Raw genomic sequence first — 15,568 nt, forward strand, 5'->3', positions numbered from 1 at the left:
TACAACCATTTCATGGAGATCTATGAAACAAATCATGGAAACAACTTCATAAAATCCTGCATAACTATTACCACTACATGAAGTCACTTCGAAGAAGACATTTTAAGCAACGACTACAAAGAATATCATCTCACATGTAAATGTCTGCGTGAGGGGGAGAAATACATATGTTTTGCACTCTTTTTTCCTTCACCATGGTTTTGTCCCATTGGGTTTTCCTGGTAAGGTTTTTAACGAGGCAATTCACATTCAAGGGATATTGTACTCTTTTTCCTTCACTAGAATTTTTCCCACTGGGTTTTTTCTAGTAAGGTTTTAACGAGGCATATCCTCAATGGACATCCAAGGGGGAGTGTTATGAATATTTATGTTAGTGGATGTCCATCCATCTCCATGTTCTTCATCTTCCTATTCCATACTTAATATGTGTTTAATATGTGTGATTTTCTATCTCCCTTGAGTCCTATAAATAGAGATCCATATTAAAATGTAAAGCACACTTGAAATAAGATAAGATAATATTGCTCTCTTTCTTCTCTACCTCTCTTTGATCTATATTGTTTTGGTTAATTTTATAACACTATTATTATTATTATTATTATTATTACTATTATTATTATTATCTCTATTATTATTATTATAATAATAATAGTAATAGTAATAATAATAATAATAATAATAATAATGATAATAGTAATAGTAATAATAATAATAATAATAATAATAATAGTAAAAGTAATAATAATAATAGTAATAATAATAATAATAATAATAATAATAATAATAATAATAATAATAGTATTAGTAAAAATAATAATAGTAATAATATTGCAGCCATTTATTATTATTCCAAAATTCTAATAATAATAATAATAATAATAATAATAATAATAATAATAATAATAATATTAATAGTAATAATAATAATAATAATAGTTATAATAATAATAATAGTAATAGTAATAATAATAATAATAAAATAATATAGTGAAATTATAATAGTGAAAGTAATAATAATAATAATAATAATAGTAATAGTAATAATAATAATAGTAATAATAATAATAATAGTAATAATAATAGTAACAATAGTAATAATACTGCAGCCATTTATTATTATTCTAAAATACTAAAAATACTAATAATAATAATAGTAATAACAATACTTATAATAATAATAATAATAATAATAATAGTCAAGATTTTTTAGTTGAAACAAAATGGTTGCAGTACTTAAATAAGTAATTACAGAAAGAAATATGGTTAACAAAATGTGAAATGGCCTAGTGGTATAGCCAAATCCTTATTAACCATGATGTCTTTGGTTCGAGCCTTGGTGAGAGCAAAGTTTTTAAGAATTTTCTAGATCTTTGTAATACCATATGCCACGTAACATGCCACGCGTGTAAAACATATACACGTCATACGCCACATATACATTGTTTAACGGCTGTTTGCATCAAGTAAACGAAAAGGACTAACGTGCCACCTTTTTAATAGATAGATAAGGGGTCTATTTGAACATTTTAAAAATTGAAGGACCAAAATGGACCCCGAGGTAAAGTTAAGGGACGAAAAAGGGTATTTTGCCTAGAATTTGTAACTTCTGTCCAACTCACTTTTATATAAATATGTATCGAAACATAAATTAATTTTGCTAAACTCAATTCTGATAAAATTAATTCTACCAAACTTAATTTTACTAAAATCAATTATGTCAATTATCAATCCAAACAAATCAGAAGAACGCGGGTGACAAAAATAAAAAAATACAGTGTTGTTGAGCACACAAGCGCAACAGGTTCTTTTTAGTCAATTTCGAACTTCAAAATTTGGGAGAAAAAACAAGAACAAGAAAAAAAGAACAAGATTCACATTTGGGGAAGAAAGAGCCACTACAAGAAATACTGCAATTTGCCAGGGGCTAAACCCCTCACTAAAGGCAAAACCCCCTGACAAATGCACAAATTGCGAGGGGACTACTCCCCTAGCAAAACAGGGGGTCGCAAATGCATTACCGAGGGGCTTATCACTTCGCTAATTTGCCAAGGGCTTCCCCCTCGCAAAAAGCAGCATATAATTGAAAAAAAATATAATTTTCAAAATCATATATAATAATTAAAATATATATATAATTATAATATAATTTAAATTAAAATAAATATATATATATATATATATATATATAATAATTCAAATTAAAACGAAATTATTATAATACATATAATAATTAATATTTAAGCAAATATAATAAAAATGAAACACCATACAAAATTACAATAATATTTAAAAATAAGTTCAAAATAGTTAACACAATGTGAGATATTGGATCGAACTCAAGTATTGTCGAAGGGTAGCTTCTTGGTTCGACAGTTCGACAGAGTTAAGCATGAAGTCGAAGGATTGTTCACATGCTGGTGTCGAAGTGTGCATGCTGTAGTCGAAGATGGGTCTAGCATGCAGATGTCGAAGATGCTAGAGTTGTTAGCATGTTAAATTAGGTTTTAGTGTTTAAACCCTAATTTGTTAAGTTAGCTTGTTTATTAAGTTGGCTTGTGTAATGGGCCTTGCTGAAAAAGCCCATTAGTTAGTATGTTAGGTTTTATTATAAATAGCATACTAGTCTCTCATCATTGAAAAGCTGCAAATCCTAATTTGGGTGAGAGAGGTTATTTGTTATTCTTGTAAACTTGTAATCTTGTTTTAAGAGAAAGTGAAAGAATAGCAGTTATAACCAATTCTTGTGTTCTTATTATCTTCCCTAATTCCCTATTATACTTTGTTATTGGTATCGTTTTTTACAACAAATTGGTGCGGTGAGCGTGGAACAGGTAGAGATTCCTGTTGAGGTGGAGCATGTTGATGCTGAATTGCATATCCCAGATGAAGTCGAAGAAGAAGCAGAAGATGCTGAAGTTGAGGAAACTGACGATGACTACCTATTGTCGAGAGATAGGTCGAGAAGAGTCATCAAGCCACCTCAGAGACTTGGATATGCAGATCTTATAGCTTATGCCTTAATCTCTGCAAGTGAGGTTCTAGACGAAGAACCTAGAGACTATAAGGAAGTTATGAGGAGTCGAAATAAGACTGAATGGCTGAAGGCCATGGATGATGAGATGAAATCTCTTCATGATAATCATACTTGGGAACTGATCAAGAAACCTGTCAGGGCAAGGTTAGTCAGCTGTAAATGGATTTTCAAAGTTAAGGAAGGAATTGAAGGAGTGACGTCGAAAAGATACAAGGCAAGGTTAGTTGCAAGGGGTTTCACTCAGAAAGAAGGTGTCGACTTCAATGATGTGCTTTCTCCTGTTGTAAAGCATAGGTCCATTCGAATGTTGCTTGCCATGGTGGCACAGTTCGACCTTGAACTGGAACAAATGGATGTGAAGACTGTGTTCTTGTATGGTGATTTAGATGAAACGATCCTGATGAGGCAACCTGAAGGGTATGTCGAAAAGGGAAAGGAAGATTATGTGTGCAAGCTAAAAAGATCTCTGTATGGGCTGAAACAATCTCCTCGACAGTGGAATAGGAGATTCGACAAGTTCATGGCACGCATAAGTTTCATTAGAAGTCAGTTCGACCACTGTGTTTACTTCAGATTTCGACCTGGTAATTCATTTGTTATTTTGTTGCTTTATGTGGATGATATTCTCATAGCAAGCAACAATGTTGAAGATGTGACGAGGGTGAAGGCTGAACTCAATAAGGAGTTCGATATGAAGGATCTGGGAGCTGCTTCCAGGATTCTTGGAACTGACATTCGAAGAGATAGAAAGAAGTCGAAGTTATGCCTATCTCAAGAGGCATATCTACGGAAGATTCTTGAAAAGTTTGGTATGTTGAATTCGAAGCCAGTTGTGACTCCAACAAACCCTCAATTCAAGCTGAGTATTGATCAGTGTCCCACTACTGATGTCGAAAGAGCCTATATGAATAGCATCCCATATGCTAATATAGTCGGTTCTTTGATGTATGCTATGGTCTGTACTAGACCCGACATAGCATACGCAGTAAGTCTTGTAAGCAGGTACATGGCGAATCCTGGAAAGGCTCACTGGCAAGCATTGAAGTGGATTTTAAGGTACATAAATGGGTCTCTGAATAGAGTCCTAATTTATGGTGGAGCCTTGGGTGAAGATAGTAAAGCAGTAATAGAAGGATATGTCGACTCTGATTATGCAGGTTGTATGGATTCCAGAAAATCTATTTCTGGATATGTTTTCACTATGTTTGGCACAGCAATTAGTTGGAAAGCAACACTTCAGAAGGTTGTTGCTCTATCAACCACTGAAGCGGAGTATATTGCCTTAACTGAAGCTGTGAAAGAAGCCTTGTGGCTTGAAGGTTTTGCAAAGGAACTGAAACTTCAAGGTCGAAGTATCACTGTTAAATGTGATAGTCAGAGTGCAATACATCTGTCGAAGAATTCAGCCTATCATGAGCGAACTAAGCACATTGATGTGAGGCTGCATTTCGTCAGAGGAGTAATCGAACGTGGAGAAGTCCAAGTGCTGAAGGTTTCGACTGAAGACAATGCTGCTGATATGATCACTAAAACATTGCCGAGTTGCAAGTTTTTCCACTGTATGCAGTTGATAAAGCTGCATGAAGAAAGCTAGTTTGTTTCTTGACGTTGTAGAGTTAGGTCCAAGGTGGAGATTTGTGAGATATTGGATCGAACTCTAGTATTGTCGAAGGGTAGCTTCTTGGTTCGACAGTTCGACAGAGTTAAGCATGAAGTCGAAGGATTGTTCACATGCTGGTGTCGAAGTGTGCATGCTGTAGTCGAAGATGGGTCTAGCATGCAGATGTCGAAGATGCTAGAGTTGTTAGCATGTTAAATTAGGTTTTAGTGTTTAAACCCTAATTTGTTAAGTTAGCTTGTTTATTAAGTTGGCTTGTGTAATGGGCCTTGCTGAAAAAGCCCATTAGTTAGTATGTTAGGTTTTATTATAAATAGCATACTAGTCTCTCATCATTGAAAAGCTGCAAATCCTAATTTGGGTGAGAGAGGTTATTTGTTATTCTTGTAAACTTGTAATCTTGTTTTAAGAGAAAGTGAAAGAATAGCAGTTATAACCAATTCTTGTGTTCTTATTCTCTTCCCTAATTCCCTATTATACTTTGTTATTGGTATCGTTTTTTACAACACACAAATTGTTCCATACAAATTAAAATAAACTTAAATATGTAAATTTAATTATTCCCCCACCTTGTTCCTCCTCTTCTTCATCAACTCCTCCATATCCACTAGTTCCTCCAAATCCACCACCCATATTTCCACTAGTTCCTCCAAATCCACCACCCATATTTTGTGAAGCAAAAAATTGATCAAACCTTTGTGACCGCTCATTTGCAATTCGCATTGCTTCTTGATACTCTTGTGCCTGCCTCCTCATTTCTTCCTGAAATTCTCTCCTCATTTCTTCCCGTAATTCTCTTTCTCTTCTTTGCATTTCCTCCTGCATCTCTAATTGTTTTCTTTTCATCTCTTCAATTTCCAAATTTCTTGCCGCTACTTGTTGTGCTGCCTCAGTATTTGCCAAGTTTCTCATAGTTTCAAGCATTTCGGCGGTTGATATAGGTGGAGTGGATGATCCTTCTGTTTACGGTGATTTCCGGTAAACAACCGCTAGTCTTCCAAACTATAATAAATATGATTTGGTTACTTGCAGGATCGACTAGATTGATCCTAGGACACATAGTCAAGAAGATTGTTATCAATGTTGGTTCGAACCATATTCATTATTTGTCTTCTTCAATAAGCGTTGTTCGATTAACAGAACAAATAGTCTTGACAATCACTTTGTTACATATAAATGTGACTTCATCGAAGTGACATAACATAAAAAAAAATTAAAAGGACAATTGAAACGTAAAGAATCTTAAACTGCAGAAATATAAAAGACTTTGAAAGTAAATAGCATGAAAGTAATTCGAAAGTAAATGACATTAAAGTAAAGATGCAGAAACGTAAATGGCAAGAAGTAAACGAAATGCAGTAATTCTGAAAGATATTTAAAAGCAAAGGATAATACACATGTATTAAAATGGTGGTGTCATACGTACATTTTCTCAGCGAACTCTTTCTCTTAACGCTTGATACTTGAGTAAATATGTGAGTAATTTGTACAAAATGAACACACAGAATCCTAACACTAAGACTCCTATTTATACTAGTTTCGACCTTAACGGTCCTATACTAATCTGCTGCCACGTTTCTCATCAGAACTTCCAGCGAAGCCATCTGTTGTTGAACGGTTACGAAACCGTCTTCGAATTTCAAATCTTCCCGCCTGAGTCCATCTTCGACGCGTGGCAGTGTATTAAACAAACACTACTAAAAAACACGCTAAGTAGTAATACTTGAATACATATTCTATGAATTTTGTCTAAGTCCCGAAGACATATGCTTTCATTAATCTTTCAGCGTTCACTTATCTTCAACGAACTTAGAAGTCTTTATTTTTCGAAGCATGACCATCAGTAGCCATTCTTTTACTTTTTAAGGGATGGCCATCAGTAACCATCTTTCCTTCGATTCTCAACTCCTTCGAAGGACAAACAATATAAAACGAAATCTTCAGCTAACAAATTGCCCCCAATAAATGCCTGTTTCGAGAATCAACAGAAATAGGCGTTTCTTGTCATTATAAGATTTCGTTTTTATGATCCTTGAAAGTTCCAAGACTGCTGACTAGCGTCATAATCACTGATAACACTGTTTCCGAAACGTCTTGTCATTTTCAAAGATGTCTTCTCATAACTTACATTCCCACGTTTTAACCTTACTTCCTGATCATTACTCCTACATACTAGGAGTGAAGCTAACTCATTCGACCGCCGTTGGATTAAATCACCAGCCGCCACGTGTCTCTCGGGCTTTACCCAAAAGATTTAAAAAGGTTTCCGTTAAACCTTTAAATACTTGATCTTGTGTCTCTATACCGTCTTTCATTCATCTTCTTCACCAAAAAAAAATTGAAACATCTTCACTCTTTTTAGAATCTTGTTCTTTTAATCAAAAAATTTCTTCATGGCTTCATCTTCAAATGTTCTTCAACCCGCTTTGAAGCTCCAATCAACAACATGTTCTGGGGAACGAGAGTTCGTTCCAAACCCTAACACTGAAGAAATACGCGCTATTTACGCTTCCCAGGTAATCATTCCCTTTGAACTCTCTGGAAAAACTCTTGCCTTTATGGGTCCGTTACCGAGTGAAAGCATCCAGTCTATGAATAAGTTTTTTCCTGCTTACTACAAGACTAGACCATTAGTTAGCAAAGTTAAGATAGATGAAGACGGTCGCTCTCCTTTAGGCAAATCTGCTAATATTGAGGAAACTTCAACCGCAACCCCTTTAGCTTTAAACAAAATTAGGTTAAACTATATGACCAATTCTGTAAAAGTGTTTAGGTCAATCCCTTTAGCCAAAGATCCTGACTTGTACTATGCCTGGCTAGAAAGGGTAGAGAAACAAAAAGGATCCTTCTGGAAAACATTAGGAATATACGATTTGATTCAACTGTCAAGAACGGGTTTAGAATACAACCAACCCATGTTAGTAGCAGCGGTTCATTTTTGGGATGCTTCTCACAACACCTTCCATCTCCCATGTGGAATGGTTACCCCCACGCTTTTCGACGTGGCCGCTATTACAGGACTTCGACCAACTGGTGAAACCTTCGATCCCAATGAAATGGATAATGACACTATTGGTTTTAACGATTCGCAAGTCACTTATACGGCATTCATCCAGAAGCATCATATTACCACTGAAGCGACAGTATCTGATGAAGAGCATATTGCTTTTCTAGCATTATGGCTTTCACGATGTGCCTTCTGTTCAAGGTCTATCCAAGTTGCGAAAAGGTACCTTTGCATGGCTAATTAATTGCATGCTGGGAAAAAGCTCAACCTCAGCCAACTACTTCTAGGGTCTCTTTATGAAAACCTTAGTGAAGCTGCAAACCTTACCAAGAATTTCAAATCTGGTAGTTTACTTTACGCTGGTCCTTTCTGGCTATTGCAACTGTGGCTTAATGCTACATTCGAAACTCATCTTCCCTTTCGAGGAGATGTCAATGAGGAGGATAGCACAATCAAAAATCGAACTATAGAGGGGACCAGGTTAGCTTACCTAACTCCAAAAGAGGAAATGGGAAAGCTTCATGAACATTTCCTGGCGTATTCGATGATGTTTGCTCGGCGTGACCAGTTCGATCCTTCTATGGCCCCATTTGTACACAGAACAATAGGTCCTGAATGGTTTACTCGAAAATTTCCACCAACATCTCAGGATCAACAAACTGAATCTATGGAAATTTGGGAAGCCTTTCTGACTCCAAGATTATTTTCCCACCGTCTTCGACCATCAAAGGGTCAATGTATCCTCATGTGTTATCAACCGAATTTGGTCTCGAGACAATTTGGGCTAACCCAAATAACACCCAAGTGTTTATATGAGAAAAGGAACCACATGTGTTTCCACACTTTGTATTTGACTGAAGAGGAATGTGAACAAAAAATCGACAAATACGTTGACGTCACCAATCTTTCTCCTATTCCTTTTGAACCTTCTTTTTACTCTACACCAGATTTTCATCAATGGTGGACAGAGTATTATAGCTCTCAAATTTTTGATGCTGATAGCCTTGCTCAGGAACTAACTGCAGCTTTCAATGATGTGCAGGAGAACTTCCAAAAAGGTACTTCCACTCATATTAAAGAAATCCAAGCTTTTCAAAAATTCTTTGAAACTATCTATAGGCCTGATGATCTTAGTCGGACTGTTCGTGAGGCTGCAGTTACTTTGCGCGAAAAGTTTTCCGCCAAACTAAATAAGTTGAAATTGCCCTCGTATGTTCGACCAGAACTACGTTATGAAGTGGCTTTCAAACTCAATCCTCCAAAATTCCCCCCACTACCAAGTGCTGATTTTGGTGTGGCTCTAAGTCCTCCTTTCCCAGACTGGTTCGTGTGTGGGAATGCTCTCAAAATTCTTCAAGAGAGTGCCAAAAAACGCGCTGAACGAGTGGTTCCGACTAAGCATACCTTGGATACTTTCAAAGGACATCTTCATATAGATCTTAAACATGTTCGTGTCCTGACTCCAATACCTGAAGGTCTGGATTAAGGCAATCTTTTCGACTGACTTATCTTTTCTTTATTGATATACTGATTTCAGTCTCAACTACAGCTGTTGCACGAAGGAGGAAGATTAAGGAAGCTTCTGCCCCAAAAGACTCTGGGACATCTAAAAGCAATAAACCAAGTGGGAGTGACTCCCTCGTCACTGATAAGAAGCCCACGGTACATACTTATCTCATACTCTCAATCTTGTACAATATGTGATTAATACTCATCTTTCTCATTTTCCACTTGCCAGAGTTCGAAACCCCCAACGGGTTCGAAGCGTAAAGCTTCTTCGACCACTGGTTCGGATGGCGAAGATAAATCCCCTCCTCAAACTAGACAAGGACAGAAGAAAAAACACAAAGCTGTTACCCCTTCAAGAAAAGGGAAAAAGGCAAGTCCTTCCAAAGCTGTTTCTCCTGGTGATAAAGCGTCCTCTGAAGAGTCTCCTTTGAAAGCTGCTAGTAATGCTTTCGTTGTGGAAAGCCATAATTCAAGTCCAGACAATATTCCACCCAAGGTATTTTGGGTTTGTCCCACATATTATCTTGTGAGTTTAACTAAATAATTGTACTGACATTTTACCTTGTTATCGCAGGATGATGCTGGCACTGCTACTTCCGGTTTTAAAGACCCTGGCCTCACCATTGATGTTGACAAACTTTATGGTAGTTGTCAAACTTTAACTTTCGTTAACTAAACTTCTCAAAAGTTTATTTTTATGAATAACTTTGCTCTATTTAACATAGGTACCTCTCAAACTCGTGTTCTTTCGCCAGTCTTTGAAGATGTTAGGCCAATTGCTACCATATTGCCTAATGAACCAGTCGAAGAAAGCCACTCTACTGACGAATCCCCACCTACCCATCAAGGCAAAAATTTGGAAGAGGATCATCCATTTTCAGGCAGCGACAATGTGAACCAGCAATCACATGACAACGAAGATTTTGCGTCGGAGAAAGATGCTATGGAAGAGATTTCTCAGCCTGAAAAACCAGTTTCTCATGGAACTCCAACTCTTGACGCAAAAACCATTCCTGAGACAACTTCGACGCCTGCCCCTGTAAAGCTTACTCCTTCAGAGCTTGAACAACTTAAGCAAACTGATCCTCTCAGTTTCTTAAAGGCCATTATGAATGTGAATACTCCTTCGCCTCCGGAGCTTAATGTCTCACCAGCTGTAACTGCAGACTCTAGTGACAAAGAAGATATTCCCAGTCTTCTTCGACAAATAAAAGAAAGATTCTTTGGGGTCAATCTTGTAGATGTTCTCAACCGGGACCCTATTAAGAGCCACAACTTAAATCAACTTCTAAAGAAAGTAGATTTGCTTCAAGTTTCCACAGAAGTTTCAGAGGTAATTGTTCTGCTGGGCTCTCTACTCGAGCAACTCCAAGCTAACATCCTTCGAAGGCAAAATGTCGAAAAAGAATTATCTGAGACAAAGGCTTCTCATGACTCTTCATGGAATTCTGCTATGGACGCAACGAAACAAGGTGAGGCCCTCAGGCTCAAACATTCAGAAAATCAGAAGGCCATTGAGGATTATGAGAAGAAAATCGGCTCTTGGAAACAAGAAATCAAAGTACTCGAGGGCAAGATAAAGGAGGCTGAAAGTTGTCAAGCAGTCCTACAAAAGTCTAATCAACAAGACTTGCTCGAAGTGGTGCAGTCAGGAATGAAACATTTCGAGACTGCACAAAAGTTAGTGCCAGAAATCGAAAGGTTGAAGAAACACCGGGCACTAATTGAACTTCGCATGTCTTCATGGGAGACTCAATATTTGAAGATCAAAAAGTATCTCCCTGAGGATTTCAACTAAATGTTTTCGATCTTGTTACTTATTGCACCTTTATTTTGTAATCGAGACCACTGTAGACATATAATATTTGTACGCTTGACTCCCATTTATCTCTATCATATTTGCCATTGTTGATTTAGCAAATCTTTCAATTTCTTGTCAAGATATATCTTTAGATTTCCTACAGTGCTTTTATTAAATGCAACATGTAGAACCTGAACATCCTTCGCAGCACTCTTGCCTCTAGACTTGACGTTTCCACTTCTTCTAGCCATAATCATTATTAAAAGTGACGTCACTTTCTCCAAAACGTCGGTTTTAAGACGTGCGTGCATCAGTTTAATGATTACTTCTCAACTTCCAAGGGCGGGAAACGGCGGAAGCCATAACTTCTTTTCTTTGGAAAACCAACCGCAGTCCAATCACTCATTGGCAATTAAAACCCACCCTTCAGTATTCCCCTTCTATATAAAGGGTCCAATATCACCTTTATTTCTCATTCATGCGTTTTCTCTCCAAACCAAACACAGAAAAAGAAAACACACAACTTCCCTTTCAGAACAACTTTCTTACCTTACAATGGCTGAACCTCTCTTCTTTAACGACATCAAAGCCCTCATTAGAGGCGAGTTCAGACTCTCTGAGGATGAACTTGTTCGCCATTTCATCACCATCGAAACCCTGTTTGTTAACCAGGAACTAAACTTCTACTTTGAGGAAGTCCTGGAGGGTGCTATTTACCCCAACATGGTGGCAGAATTCTGGATGAATGCGTCTTTACGCATAGATCCTGAAGGTAGGACCACCATTGATTCTGTTATTCGACACGCTCGTCTCAGCATTACTCCCACCACTATTGCCAATCTGATAAAATGCAATAACTCTGGTGAAACTTTTGATGACAACAGTTTCAGCATGACTACTCATCTCATGCTGAGAACTCTTATGGACAATGATCGCTTCAGTGCCAAAGTCATCAGGATCTGGCACCAGATGCTCGTGGGGAACTTCCAACCTCGGCGGACTGACGAAAACAACATCATGGTTGAAGACTTGGAGTTCATCCTCTGTGGTCTTCGAGGGAGGAAAATTAACATCCCTTTGATGATCTTCAAGGGACTCGTTAAAGCTGTCTCTGCCGGTGTTGACCGTCGAGGGGTTGTGACTTGTCTTCCCTACGGGAGACTTCTTAGTTACATTTTTCTTAAGAAAGGTGTAGTGAGGAGGATGCGTGATTCTGGAGCCAGAGATATGTTCGAGGCTGAACCTTCTCCTGTGTTGTCTTTGGACAATTTAAACCAAAGGATTGACTAGCAAGTTTTTACCTTAGGTTTAATCTTTTTATATATATATGCCTTCCTTTCTTTTGTAACCTCAGATCCTATTCTTTGGATCTTTTTGTAATGAATGTACTTCTACGCTTGAAATGAAAAGAATATTTTGGTGTCTTCTTTGATTTTTCTTTCCATATTTCTTTCTGATTGTGAAGCCATTTTGATCAATGTGAAGTATATTTTTGACACATGCCTGACCATTTTGGCTTTTCGTAGTACCCTGAGTATCTACGTCTTTGCAATCTTTACTTCATGCATGCTAGGTTTATATCTCTTCAAATATTTCCCGTTTACTCTCAAGATCCTATGATCTTCTGCTAATTCTTCAATTTCGTAAGCATTGTTCGAGAATACTTTTAAGATTTGAAAGGGTCCTTCCCAATGTGGGGACCATTTACCAAGTGCCTGATTCTTTCGATCTATAGGTAAAATAACTTTCCAGACTAAGTCATTATTAACAAAAGTTTTACCTTTCACCTTTTTATTATAAGCTCTGGACACTCTTTCCTTTTGCCTTTTTATCATTTCCAGTGCTCGAAGTCTGTCTTCGTCCAAATCTACTAACTCATTCATCATTAACTCCCAGTATACGTTGGGAGGAATGTCTGCTTGTCTTTGTATCCTTACTGATTGCAAACATATCTCAATTGGAAGTACTGCGTCATGTCCAAATGTCAACTGAAAAGGAGTTGTATTCGTAGCTTCTTTTGGAGATGTTCGACAAGCCCAAAGTGCTTGATCTAAAGTCTTATGCCAATTCTTGGGTCTCTTTCCTACATGCTTCTTGATAAGGTCAATTATTATTTTGTTTGCTGCTTCAACCTGTCCATTTGCTTGGGCGTAATAAGGTGTAGAAGTAAATAACTTGAAACCTATTTCTCTGGCAAAATCTTGCATTTTTCGTCCAGTAAAGACTGATCCCTGATCAGTTGTTATACTTTCTGGGATTCCAAATCTATATATAATGTGTTTCTGAATAAACTCAATCACCGCCTCTTGATCCACATTTGCCAGTGGTATTGCTTCGACCCATTTTGTGAAATAGTCTATTCCTACCAAAATGTATCTTTGCCCTTTGGATGACTTGGGGTGAATTTCTCCAATCAAATCTAGTGCCCATCCCCTGAAAGGCCATGGTTTTACTATTGTACTTAGTTCGTTTGCTGGAGCGTGTTGGATACCTGGATGTTCTTGGCACTCTTGGCACCCTTTCGCGAACTCTATGCAATCCTTTAGCATCGAAGGCCAATACATCCCATAACGAAACAAGAGCCATTTCATTTTGTGCCCTGCTTGATGTGCACCACATGCCCCACTATGTACGTTCGACAGAGCCAAGTATGCTTCTGCTTCTCCCAAGCATTTCAACAATACCCCTTCAGGAGTTTTCTTGAACAATTCATTTCCCATCAGAAAATATGACAGGGCTCTATACTTGATTTTTCTGTCTGTATCCGTCGAAGGATTTCTCAGATAGTTAATAATTGGATTCCTCCAATCTGTGTCAGCCAATGAATCTATATTTAGTACCTCGAATTGTTCTTTATTGGCATAACCCAATTGTGAATCTTCCAGATCACTTGGCGAAAGTTTAGTAAACATTGCTCTTCCTCTTACTTCAATCAACTCTTCCAACTTTTCTTTTGATACTTTATATCCCGAAGCTAATTGAGCCAAGTCGTTTGCTTCCTGGTTATTCACCCTTGGTACATGTTTTAATTCCACGTATTCGAATTTCTTGAGCAACCTATTTGCGATGATAAAATACATGATCAAATTCTCTTTGATGCACTTATACTCCTTTGTCAATTGTTTGATGACCAATTCGGAGTCTCCTTTAATTTCGACTCTGGTTGCCCCCAATTCTAACAAAGCCTCAAGTCCAGCAATTAAAGCCTCGTATTCAGCTTCATTATTGGAGCATGATGGACCTTCGATTTTATACTTGAGCTTTGTTGGAATTCCATCAGGAGAAATTATCAACATTCCAATACCAGTTCCCTCTCTATGCGTTGAACCATCGAAATATAACTTCCAAGGTTTCAAATCTACACAATGCTGATGATTCTCAACCACCGCATGGTCGACAATGAAGTCTGACACAATCTGACCTTTCATTGCCTTGAGAGGCTGAAATATTAATGAATATTCAATAAGGGCTAAAGCCCATTTGCCAATTCGACTATGTAGTATTGGCTTAGATAACATATGTTTAATAACATCATAATGAGATGAAACGTAAACATCAACTGGCTTTATATAATACTTGAGTTTGATACAGGAGAAATACAAACAAAGGCAGAGTTTTTCTATATCAGTATATCTAGTCTCTGCATCATTGAGTACTCTACTTAAGTAATAAATGGCTCTTTCGATGCCATTCTCATCCTCCTGGGCAAGCATGCTGCCTATTGTTTTATCTGATGCTGAAATATATAGGCGCATGTGCTTCTTCCCATTTGGGGGAGATAGAATTGGTGGACAAGTCAAGTATTGCTTTATCTGATCGAAAGCTTCTTGGTGTTCAGCACGCCATTCGAATTTTCCTTGCTTAAGCCGAAGTAGAGGTGAGAAAGCTTGCGTGCGTCCACTTAAGTTAGAGATAAATCTTCTTAAGAAATTTATCTTACCCAACAATGATTGTAATTCTTTCTTCGTGGAGGGAGACTTGGTCTCCATAATGGCTTTTGTCTTGTTTTGGTTGATTTCTATCCCTTTTTTGTGGACTACGAAACCCAAGAAATCGCCTGCCTGCACAAAGAAAGCACATTTAAGGGGGTTCATCTTCAAGCCATATTTCCTCATTCTTTCGAATGATTGACTCAGATGATCGAGATGACTCATACCCGAGGTAGATTTTACCACAATGTCATCTATATACACTTGCATGAATGTTTCTATGAAGTCGTGAAATATAGAATTCATTGCTCTTTGATAAGTTGCCCCTGCGTTTTTTAAACCAAAAGGCATCACAACCCATTCGTAAGTGCCTATTGCTCCTGGGCAACGAAATGCTGTCTTGGATACATCATCTTCTGCTATAAAAATTTGATTGTATCCCGAATATCCATCCAACATGCTCAAATACTCAAAACCTGCGGTTGAGTCTACTAGCATTTCTGCTATAGGCATGGGATACTCGTCTTTCGGAGTAGCTGCATTAAGGTCACGAAAGTCTATGCATACTCTTAATGAGCCATTCTTTTTTATTACAGGTACTATATTAGCAATCCACTCAACATACCTTGTAGTTCGGATAAATTTGCACCGTAAGAGTCTTTCGACCTCT

The 15,568-nt window shown here is 37.4% G+C and overlaps 1 long non-coding RNA gene across 1 annotated transcript; it reads left to right on the forward strand.

Moving 5' to 3' along the window:
• Positions 1 to 9,058: 9,058 nt before the first annotated feature.
• On the forward strand, positions 9,059 to 9,784 carry LOC131639125 (uncharacterized). The gene is made up of 3 exons (XR_009294882.1): positions 9,059 to 9,321; positions 9,398 to 9,664; positions 9,743 to 9,784. It is a non-coding gene; the product is annotated as an uncharacterized LOC131639125 (long non-coding RNA).
• Positions 9,785 to 15,568: the final 5,784 nt, after the last annotated feature.

Source organism: Vicia villosa, unplaced genomic scaffold, assembly GCF_029867415.1.
Source record: "Vicia villosa cultivar HV-30 ecotype Madison, WI unplaced genomic scaffold, Vvil1.0 ctg.002536F_1_1, whole genome shotgun sequence".
Classification (NCBI taxonomy): Eukaryota; Viridiplantae; Streptophyta; class Magnoliopsida; order Fabales; family Fabaceae; genus Vicia; species Vicia villosa.